Source organism: Lissotriton helveticus, chromosome 6, assembly GCF_964261635.1.
Source record: "Lissotriton helveticus chromosome 6, aLisHel1.1, whole genome shotgun sequence".
Classification (NCBI taxonomy): domain Eukaryota; kingdom Metazoa; phylum Chordata; class Amphibia; order Caudata; family Salamandridae; genus Lissotriton; species Lissotriton helveticus.
In genome coordinates, this window is record NC_136067.1 from 1,887,059,268 (window position 1) to 1,887,071,624 (window position 12,357).

Below are 12,357 nucleotides of genomic sequence, written 5' to 3' on the forward strand. Positions count from 1 at the left end.
TTCGGAGAGTCCCAGAAATACTGTTTCTAGCTGGCTTTCGAGCAAGGCCAGTCGCTGGTTCGTCTTTAAGTAGAGAAGGGAAGAGGGGTCTCGGGAGGGTGTTACGACTCTTTTGTAACTGAGTCTCTGTGACTGAGTCTTGTTGGGGGTCGTGGTAGAGCTAGGCTGTTTGATCTTGGGCAGCTTTGCGTGAGAGGTGTCAGTAAATGAGGGTCTCAGGTATGGGTGTTGTCTGGGCTCTGTGAGTTGGCTTTTGGTGTTGGAGTTTCCCCAATTATCTCTATGGAGAGTCGTGGATATTGAGGGTGGGGGGGTCTCGGCGTGGTTTCCGCTGCCATCTCTTGTGTGGCAGTAAAGGGAGAGAGATAGGCATCAAGGGAAGCGCCATGTGATCGCATGTTGTCTGTTGAGAGTGCGGGATTGAGGAAGGCGGCGGAGGGTGTTGGCGGGGGGTTGAAGAGCCTCATCTGTGTTGGGATTCTGAATAGATTTGGGGGTGGGAGAGAATTGGGTGCTGTCGGGGAGGGGTAGACAGAGTGGAGGATGATGTTTGGAGGGGGAGGCTGGCTTGCATGGCAGAGGTCTTGTGGGGGTGGTGGGTTATGGAAGGGGGAGGTGGGTGTTGGTCAGTATGGGGTTGGAGAGCCTCATCTGAGTCCGAGCTCTGGCTCAATAGGGAGGGTGGGAGAGAGTGGAGACCTCTCGAGGAGGGGTGGACGGAGTGTTGAATGTTGTCTGGAGGGGGAGGATGATTTGCATGGCAGAGGTCTGGTGAATTTCGTGTGCAATCACAGGGAGGGGCGGTCTATCAGGGAATAAGAGGATGGGGTGTGGGCGCTGTGTGAATGTGGTGGGGCGTTGCGGAGCGACGGAAAGAGGGAGATAGATCTTTGGAAAGAGATCTTTGGAGAGAGACCTTTGGAGGCCATGCCCCCTTTCTGCACCATTCTGCAAACGTGCCTCCTGGTATGCTGCTGGTTAGAGGATGAACTCCCCTTGCCTCCTGAGGGCCCCAGGACTCAAGTGGACTTCTTCCCCCAACCAGTTGTGCACCAGGAGGTGCGTTTGAAGAGTTGTGAAGAAATTGGGCGTGGCTGCTGACAACCTCTCAGCAATCCAGCTGAGTGGGTCTAACTGGAGGTAACAGGAGGGGTAGTTGGCCCTCAAGGACCCTCAATAGCCAAGGGGACTTCATCCCCCTACTAGTAGTGTGCAGGAGGTGCATTTGCAGAGTGGTGGAGAAAGGGTGCCTGGCCTCTGACAATCTCCCAGCAATCCTGCTGTGTGGGACCTACTAGAGTTAACAGGAGGGTTAGTTGACCACCAAGGATGACCTTGGGGGCCCACTACCCCTCCTGTTACCTCCAGGCCGTGGGGACCGCCACCCACCACCTCCCCAGGGCTACAATAAATATTTAACATGGGGTCCACGTGGACCCACTGCGATGGGAACCATCACCTTCCCTGGGCAAATCGTGCTTTGAAAAGAGGGAGGGGCAGATCAAAGGAGGTGGCCATGAGGCTGCCCCCAATGGAGCCATATATTGCCCTGGGGACTGCCTCCGCCCAAGACCAACTCCTGCTATGTCACAGGGTGCAAAACCTCAGGACATAGCTGTTTGCTTTTGCTTGGCAGGGGCTGACAGGTCCCATCAAGGAAAAGCAAACACTCCAGTTCCAGGGGGTGGGAGCTGTCAAAGTGCTACTGCCCACTGGTAATGGAGGTTTCACCCCTTTCTCTGCCAGCAGATATATGGGCAGGGAAAGAGATGAAACAATTGCTCTTGCACACAGGGAGCTACATTTCCAGCAGCTCCCTGTGTGAAGTAGCAATGCCGGCTCCCACAGGAGGCGGGGAGCTGGCAGGGACCGTGGGGGTCCTAGAGGCTCCCCCGCGGTCGCATAGCACACTGGGTGCCCTGCGTAGGCTTCAGGGTACCTAGGGAACCATGGCTGGGCCCCGAGGAAGGGGTCAGCAGGGCCAAAATCGGCCCAGCGAGGGGGGCAACTGAATAATGGCCAGGCCCTTCTGGATGGGGTGCCGAGGCCCGAAATCAGCTTGGGAAGAGGGGGTGCATGCTCCCCCTCCTCTGTGCATTGGCCAGATAAACGAACAAAAGGGAGGGCAAAGAGCTAAAAGGGCAAAATAGAAGACAGAAAAATGAATAGGAAAGGCAAAACAGAGGGTAGGAAAATTAGTATAAAAGGTAAAACAGAGAGCACAAAAACAAGCAGGAACAGCAAACAGAGTAGGAAAGGTAAAACAGATGCGGAAAAATGGGCAGGAAAGGCAAAACAGAGGGTAGAAAAACAAGCAGAAAAGGCAAAACAGAGCAAAAGAGGACCATACAGAGAGCACTTAGGCACACACATATCCACTCAGAGACTCATGCACCTACTCACAGACCCACTGAGACACTCTTACACTCACATACAAACCCATTCAGAGACACACACAGCCAGTCACAGAACCACTCAGGCTTGCACACCAACTCACAGACTCACTCAGAGACTCATGCACTCACTCACAAACCCACTCAGAGATTCATGCACTCATTCACAATGTGTCTGAGTGGGTTTGTGAGTGCGTGCACTCCACTCAGAGACTCGTACACCCATTCAAAGACCCACTCAGACACTCACGTACCCACTCACACACCTACTTACAATGTAGAGGGCATGTGATATATACACATAAAAGAAATATAACAATGCCTTCACCTAAAACCCAGTAAACAATTGGCTGAATAAATCCATTATTGATGTTGTCCCAAGCATGCCACCCAGCAGAAATAATGCATCCCATATATATATATATATATATATATATATATTGCCGCTCTGTTGCGTCAAAGGAACCGGGGCACTCGTAGGCGGGTGCCTCTCGTGGTGACGCCCCACGTCTCAATTGCCGCTCCGATATCTTTAGATCAAAAAAGAAATCCGGCACTCACAGAAGAAGTATTTCGGTTTGTTTAATGATAGCAAACAAACACTAAGCAGACAAACGCGTTTCGGTTTTCCTTCGTCAGTGTCTACCATTGACACGGAAGGAGGCAGGTTTAAGAAAACATTTCATCATTGTAGGCATGTACATAGAAAGGAGACTTACGTAAAACCCTGTGAGCAAAGTTATACCATTGTCTATTACATTCTAATATCATTACCAAGACGATACACATTGAAATTCATACATATAGAATTTACAATTTACTTTTCTCCTTATTTTTGTTGTATATAACTTAATTAGGAGGCCTGATTAATCATTTGATTACTGTGCCGTTTCCATTATTTGAAGGCACTTCTAAGTCGTCTTTGTGGGTGTGTTATTAAGCCGTGGATCGGCATTTCTCACAGGGTATTTACAATTTTTCATGATTTTCAGATTTTAGAATTGGGGCAAAATCTCCTCCTCTTACTTTCCTAGGTGAGATGATAATTCTTCATTCCTATTAAGACCTGTCGGGGCCTTGGTTTGTAGGTCTATTATATAACGGGACTCCAACCTTCTTAGTCTCCGTAACCTATCTCCACCCCTTGGGTCCACAGGTATACAGTCTAGTGCAAAATATTGTAGCAATTCTCTTTTACTCTTGTGTCTGATAGCAAAGTGTTTCGCTACAGGATAATTAAAATCGTTGTTTACAATGGCTCGTTGGTGCTCAAGTATTGGTAATTTGACGTTCTTGACAGTGCTGCCTATATATTTCAGTCCGCATGGACATATCAGGCAATATACTGCATGGGTAGTTTGACATGTGAGAAATTTTGATATTCTTTTCTTGTCACTCATCCCTGGTATCTCATATGTGGTTACTCTTTTGCTGTTCTCACATGCCTTACATTTCCCGCAGGGGAAAAAACCCGGCATCTCTCTTATTCTCCCAGTTGTGTCTATTTTGTCAGCCAAATGGCTGTGTACAATTTTGTCCTTTATTGATCTCCCTTTTCTGAAGGTGATTAGGGGTGAGATTGGAATATCCTTCCCTATGATTTGATCAGTTTTAAGGATATGCCAGCTTCTCTTGAGTATGTTTCTCAGATGGTTTGAATCTTCCGAGAAAGTGGTAATCAGCCTGAATTTGCCTCCATGTTTGTCTTGATCTTTTTCTCTTTCTTTAAGTAACTCTTCTCGAGGAATTCTCTCTACCCTTTTAAAGGTCTTTTCTAAGAGGTTTTTGTCATATCCTCTAGTCTTGAATCTGTTAATGCTCTCTTGAGCTGCTTTTATGAAGTCAGTGTTCCTTGAGCAATTCCTTTTAATTCTAAGGAGTTCCCCATACGGGATACTCCTCACTAAGGAAGGAGGATGGCTACTTTCGGCGTGTAATACCGAATTGCCGGCTGTCACTTTTCTAAAGAGCTCTGTTTCAATAATTTCACCTCTTAAAGTCACCTTCAGGTCTAGGTAATTTACTGTTGATACACTTATATCCGCTGTGAATCTTAAATTGATGTTGTTCTGATTTAATTCAGCTACAAACTCTTCTGCAGAGGTTACTGACCCTTCCCACACAAGGAAAAGGTCATCGATATATCGATACCACAGTTTTAGATTTTCTGCCCATTTCTCAAATTTGGGGCTCTGGGTGACCTGCTCCTCCCACCAGCCAACGAAAAGATTCGCGTAGCTGGGAGCGAAGCAGGTCCCCATCGCAGTCCCCGTGGTCTGCCTATAAAGTTGTCCCTGGAATAGAAAGATATTGTTGAACAAGCAGTACTTTATAAACTCTAAGAGCATGTCATTATGTTTTGCAAACTTCATAGGTTTTTCATCAAGAAAATACTTGATTGCCGCCAGTCCCTGCTGATGATCAATACTCGTATAGAGACTGGTTATGTCCATAGTTATTAATATATACGTTGGTTTGCATGTCACATCCTTGATCTTATTCACAAAATCTTTAGTGTCTCTGATATAGGAGTCTAGCTGTAGAACACTCTGAAAAAGAAAATGGTCAATATAAATGGACAAATTTTCCGATACACTTCCTATAGAGGAGACAATCGGTCTCCCTGGCGGATTTTTATTGTCCTTGTGTATCTTGGGTAAGTGATAAAAGGTGGGAATTGTCGGGTTATTGTTTTTCAGAAAAAAATACTCGTCAGTATCTAGCATGTTGTTGCTATGCCATTTATTTAGTAATGTTAGATATTCAGTGATACTCTCCTCATATTTGATTCTTGTTGTTTTTTCATAGGATGTCCCATTGTCCAATTGTTTGAGTGCTTCTTGACAATATTGATCTCTTGACATCACCACGATGTTTCCACCTTTGTCTGATGGTTTACAGATTATGTTCTCATCCTTGTCCAATTTTATTAGAATTTCTCTTTGTTCTTTTGTCATGTTTGCCCTGAAGCCCCGGAGCCCTGCAGCCCTGCAGCCCCGGAGCCCTGCAGTCCCGAGCCCTGGAGCCCCCGGAGCCCTGCAGCCCCCTGAGCCCTGCAGCCCTGAAGCCCCGGAGCCCTGCAGTCCCCGAGCCCCGGAGCCCTGAAGCCCTGGAGCCCCGGAGCCCTGTAGCCCCGGAGCCCTGCAGTCCCCGAGCCCTGGAGCCCCGGAGCCCTGCAGCCCCGGAGCCCTGCAGCCCTGAAGCCCCGGAGCCCTGCAGCCCCGGAGCCCTGCAGTCCCCGAGCCCCGGAGCCATGGAGCCCCGGAGCCCTGCAGCCCTGCAGCCCCGGAGCCCTGCAGTCCCCGAGCCCTGGAGCCCAGGAGCCCTGCAGTCCCCGAGCCCTGGAGCCCCGGAGCCCTGCAACCCCGGGGCCCTGCAGTCCCCGAACCCTGGAGCCCCGGAGCCCTGCAGCCCCGGAGACCTGCAGGCTTTCTGAGTGTGGTGAGATTCCGTATTATTTCGGAGGGTCCCAGAAATACCGTTTCTAGCTGGCTTTCGAGCAAGGCCAGTCGCTAGTTCGGCTTTAAGTAGAGAAGGAAAGAGGGGTCTCGGGAGGGTGTTACGACTCTTTTGTAACTGAGTCTCTGTGACTGAGTCTTGTTGGGGGTCGTGGTAGAGCTAGACTGTTTGATCTTGGGCAGCTTTGCGTGAGAGGTGTCAGTAAATGAGGGTCTCAGGTATGGGTGTGGTCTGGGCTCTGTGAGTTGGCTTTTGGTGTTGGAGTTTCCCCAATTATCTCTATGGAGAGTCGTGGATATTGAGGGTGGGGGGGTCTTGGCGTGGTTCCCTCTGCCATCTCTTGTGTGGCAGTGGAGGGAGAGAGATAGGCGTCAAGGGAAGCGCCATGTGATAGCATGTTGTCTGTTGAGAGTGGGGGATTGAGGATGGCGGGGGAGGGTGTTGGCCAGGGGGTTGAAGAGCCTCATCTATGTTGGGATTCTGAATAGATTTGGGGGTGGGAGACAATTGGGTGCTGTCGGGGAGGGTTAGACAGAGTGGAGGATGATGTTTGGAGGGGGAGGCTGGCTTGCATGGCAGAGGTCTTGTGGGGGTGGTGGGTTATGGAAGGGGGAGGTGGGTGTTGGTCAGTATGGGGTTGGAGAGCCTCATCTGAGTCCAAGCTCTGGTTCAATAGGGAGGGTGGCAGAGAGTTGAGACCTCTCGAGGAGGGGTGGACGGAGTGTTGAATGTTGTCTGGAGGGGGAGGATGATTTGCATGGCAGAGGTCTTGTGAATTTCGTGTGCAATCACAGGGAGGGGCGGTCTATCAGGGAATAAAAGGATGGGTGTGTGGGCGCTGTGTGAATGTGATGGGGCGTTGCGGAGCGACGGAAAGAGGGAGATAGATCTTTGGAAAGAGATCTTTGGAGAGAGACCTTTGGAGGCCATGCCCACTTTCTCCACCATTCTGCAAACGTGCCTCCTGGTACGCTGCTGGTTAGAGGATGAACTCCCCTTGCCTCCTGAGGGCCCCAGGACTAAAGTGGACTTCTTCCCCCAACCAGTTGTGCACCAGGAGGTGCGTTTGAAGAGTTGTGAAGAAATCGGACGTGGCCGCTGACAACCTCTCAGTAATCCAGCTGAGTGGGTCTAACTGGAGGTAACAGGAGGGGTAGTTGGCCCTCAAGGACCCTCAATAGCCAAGGAGACTTCATCCCCCTACTAGTAGTGTGCAGGAGGTGCATTTGCAGAGTGTTGGAGAAAGGGTGCCTGGCCTCTGACAATCTCCCAGCAATCCTGCTGTGTGGGACCTACTAGAGTTAACAGGAGGGTTAGTTGACCACCAAGGATGACCTTGGGGGCCAACTACCGCTCCTGTTACCTCCAGGCCGTGGGGACCGCCACCCACCACCTCCCCAGGGCTACAATAAATACTTAACATGGGGGCCACGTGGACCCACTGCGATGAGAACCACCACCTTCCCGGGGCAAATCTTGCTTTGAAAAGAGGGAGGGGCAGATCAAAGGAGGTGGCCATGAGGCCGCCCCCAATGGAGCCATATATTGCCCTGGGGACTGCCTCCCCCCAAGACCAACTCCTGCTATGTCACAGGGTGCAAACCCTCAGGACATAGCTGTTTGCTTTTGCTTGGCAGGGGCTGACAGGTCCCATCAAGCAAAAGCAAACACTCCACTTCCAGGGGGTGGGAGCTGTCAAAGTGCTACTGCCCACTGGTAATGGAGGTTTCACCCCCTTTCTCTGCCAGCAGATATATGGGCAGGGAAAGAGATAAAACAATTGCTCTTGCACACAGGGAGCTACATTTCCAGCAGCTCCCTGTGTGAAGTAGCAATGCCGGCTCCGACAGGAGGTGGGGAGCTGGCAGGGACCGTGGGGGTCCTAGAGGCTCCCACGCGGTCGCATAGCACACTGGGTGCATAGGCTTCAGGGTACCTAGGGAACAATGGCTGGGCCCCGAGGAAGGGGTCCGCAGGGCCAAAATCGGCCCAGCGAGGGGGGCCACATGGCCCTCCTCCCCCATTGAATAATGGCCAGGCCCTACTGGATGGGGTGCCGAGGCCCGAAATCAGCTTGGGAAGAGGGGGTGCATGCTCCCCCTCCTCTGTGCATTGGCCAGATAAACAAGCAAAAGGCAAAAGGGAGGGCAAAGAGCTAAAAGGGCAAAATAGAAGACAGAAAAATGAATTGGAAAGGCAAAACAGAGGGTAGGAAAATTAGTATAAAAGGTAAAACAGAGAGCACAAAAACAAGCAGGAACAGCAAACAGAGTAGGAAAGGTAAAACATCCCCTCCAGTAATATCACCCCGGACTTCACAGCCCCCACTGACAACCCTTCTAACCCAGCTCAGCACCAGAACGACATGCATCCCCTCACTTCCCCCATCACATCAGTCACTCACCCACCTGCTGTAACCACCCCACACTCCTCAATCACAGACACAAACTTCTCCCCCTCATACACCAGCCGCCCCCACACCTCCATCCCTGGGACCCCCACTCATAACACTCCCACTCCTCCTCTCCCCCCTGACATCACAGACCCCACCCACAACACCTCTAATCTAGCTCAGCTCCAGTTCGACACACATAGCGACAAATCCCACCCTCTGTCCCCCCCCACTCTCAGCCCCCACTCCCACACGCTAACTAACCATGCAGAGCTCACCACATCTACTATCTTAACTCCCCCTCCCCACGACAGGACCATCTCCAACTCCAACCCCATCTCCCTCCCCACTCTCAGCCCTCACTACCCCTCAGGCTCCCCCATCACCACCATCATACACTCCACTTCCACCCCGCTCTCTCCGCCTGCCACGAATTCCCTCCTCCATGCCACCAACTTCCTCCGTACTTCATTCACTCCCATCGCCCCCTTACCCTCTCTCCTCCCTAAAACCAACCCAGGCGACGACATCACGGAGCCCCGCATGAACACCAACCCTCCCCCCCACTCGCACGATAGGCCACAGGTCAGCCACTCACCCATGACCTCCACCCCCAGCACTAACACTTATCCCACGCTGGAAAACATTATGTCCTCCCTCCTACAACTCAAAGAAGAAATTCACACCATCAAAGAAGACATGCACACCATCAAAGAGCGACTCACCGCACCCCCTAGACTCACCTCACTTACCACCACCCCACCTCTCAACTTGCTCTCCTCCCGTCCTGACAACGCTCCTAAGCTACGTCCCTCACACAGGACCGCGATCCATACCCACAATAGCAAAAAACTGACCCGCCGCACTCACTGGACCGCGATCCCTTCCCACAATCGTAACAACCGCCCCCGTCGCACATGCAACCCTCTTTCGGATCTCGACACTCTCTCCCTCCTCCGCTCCTACGACTCAGCTCCCATAAACCACACAACCGCCTCGCACCTCCCCATTCCCACGATACACTCAAATACCCGTAGACCCTCCAATCCAAACAACAGAATCTCCGTCCCGAATAACCTTAGAAAAGTCCCCCTCTCCCTAGTACCCTCTTCCTCCCCGGACACACCACGTCTCAAATGCACTCTCCTAAACTGCAGATCGGCTTCTAGACACTCGTCCGCCATCGCCGACCTCATACTAACATTGGACCTTGACCTAATTATCCTGACTGAAACCTGGCTAACCGAATCTTCTACACCTATAATGGACATTCTGGTTCCCCCCAACTACCTCATCAGTAGGCTTGATAGGTCTGGCAAGATAGGGGGCGGAATCGCATGCATATACAGGAACAGCCTTTCTGTTCTGAAAGTCTCCGAGCCTTCCCTACCCTCTCCAACCTCCTACGAATACATCTGCCTCGATATCATCAGTGATGGCAAACCAATATGTTCTCTTCATGGCATATACCACCCACCCAGAGACAACCTCATCTTCGCCCAACAAATCATGGACATGATTTCAACCAACGCCGGACGACAGCTCACCCAAATATACCTTGGTGACTTCAACCTTCATTGGAACGATCCCAATGATGCGGTGGTAAATAGTCTTAAAAGCTTCCTCAGCGCCCTGGACCTCACACAATTATGCAACAGCCCGACTCACGAGAAAGGTTCTATCCTCGACCTTATCATCGCCAAAGAGGACGCTACTCAACTTGAGTCTATCCAACCCTGTGACTGGTCAGACCATCATATTGTCACATTCCACATCAATGAAAAAGTTAAACTCAACTCGGTTCAAGCCTCCAGACCTAAAGTCTGGAAAAGAGACCTGAAAAAACTCAACCCATTCTCCATACCCCCGAACAGCCGAGACCTCCTACTCCCACCTACGGGCGCAACAGATGTCCAATCCCTGACTGACCACTATCTCAACACCATGACCTCAATAATTAATGAGGCTGCTCCCATGCAGCTAAAAAGAGTCTCCGCTAAAATCTCCAATCCATGGTACGACGGGAGTCTCAATGAAGATAGACGAGCCATGCGAATGGCAGAGCGCACCTGGAGGGCAGCTCCCTCTGCACTGCACCTGAAAACTCTGAAGAAAAAGAGAAACGCCTACTTCAGGAAAATAAAGCGCTCAAAAGGAAACTTCTTCAGCCTCCAGCTTGACCAAGCAAAAAACAGCCCAAGAAAACTGTTTGAGTTAATCAGAACACAATCCAAGGAACAACCCCAACCTCTCAGTACCTTGCACGAAGCACCCGCCTGTGAAGACTTCGCCGCTTTCTTTACCCAAAAAACAGACAACATAAAGAATGATCTCCGCACTGACTCAAGACTCCACACCACACTCAACTGCATAACACCCACCGAACCTAAAAACAATGCAACATGGTCAACCTTTGAAACCTACTCCGAAGAAGAAATAGGCAAACTGCTCAGCACCTTGAAACCCTCCAATCACCTCACGGATCCCCTCCCTGCTAACGCTGTCAAAGATTTCATCCCAATGCTCCTTCCGCATTGGACTAAAATTATCAACAGCTCGCTCCAAGAAGGAACCATCCCCGACTCCCTCAAAGTTGGACAAGTCACACCTTTGCTAAAGAAACCTACTGCCGACCCATCCGACCTAAACAACTACCGACCCATTACCAATATTCCCACTCTCGCCAAATTATTGGAAAAATGCGCACAACTACAACTGACTAAACACATTGATCTGTTTGATCTCCTCAACCCCCATCAATCAGGCTTCCGAGCAGGACACAGCACTGAAACTGCTATGACTCACATAATTGATGACGCCCTGCAAATCCTAGATCAAGGTGATACCTGCCTCCTCATCCTTCTTGATCTCTCTTCAGCATTCGACACTGTTAAACATGAAAAGTTACTGGAACTTTTGAACAAAAGAATGGGTCTTTCTGGGACTGTTCTCAAGTGGTTCACCTCCTTTTTACACAACAGGTCGCAGAAATTCAAGAGTAACAACCTGTTGTCCTCTCCAATACCTGTTTCGTTAGGCGTCCCCCAAGGATCCTCCCTATCACCAACTCTGTTCAACCTAGTTATGGAACCTCTCACCACCTTGCTACAAGCATCCAATGTACTTTTTCACATGTACGCAGATGACACTCAACTATATCTCAAAATACAATCCCCCAATGACATCTTACTCCTGAACTCAACGATCAGAAGCACCCAATCCTGGCTTGCTGACAATCATCTCAAACTCAATGCTCTGAAAACAGAATTCCTGCTGATCTCACCTCCCGCGAAGATCTCTACCACTCAAACCTGGCTTAAACAGTTAACTGCACTCAATGTCCAACCCACCATAGTGGATTCAGCGAAATCCCTAGGCATAACTCTCGACTCCAACCTCAACATGCAGCATCATATCAGCAAGGCTACTAAGGGAGCGAACTTCCAAATCAATACCCTGAGGAAACTTAAACCCTTCCTACCAGCCAAAGACTTCCAAACTGCAGTACAAGCACTAGTAATCCCGCGAATTGAATACGGCAGCACCGCCCTCTGCGGTCTCCCGTTAACCACTACCGCATCCCTAAGAGCTTCTCTAAACGCTGCAGCGAGACTCATCACTGGATCAAAAAAATACTCGCATATCTCCCCTGACTTGAAATCACTGGACTGGTTGCCTTTTGAAGCCAGAATACATCTGAAAATCGCCTGCATGACACACAAGGCTCTACACCTTTAGCTCTCCCCGATACCTCACTCAGAAGCTGTCAATCTCTGGCGGCTCTAGAAACACTAGAGGCACTAACAATCTTCTGTTAAAACCTCGAAGATTCCGGAAGGAAAAAACCTATAAACGCTCTTTTTCAGGAATGGCACCCAGGATTTGGAACTCACTCCCTCCTGAAACCAGGCTCATCTCCTCCATCACACATCGGGACGGAGGGTCCATCGGGGCCCAGGGGAAGGCTCTCCCCGGCCTGGCCTAGGGTTCGGAAGCTGGGACTGGGTCCGGGCCCGGGGCTTGAGTTCCCTCCGGCGGGCCCTGGGGTGCGGGAAGCCCTCCGTCCTGCAAGCCGGTCCGGGCGCCGGGGACGGAGGGTCCATCAGGGCCCGG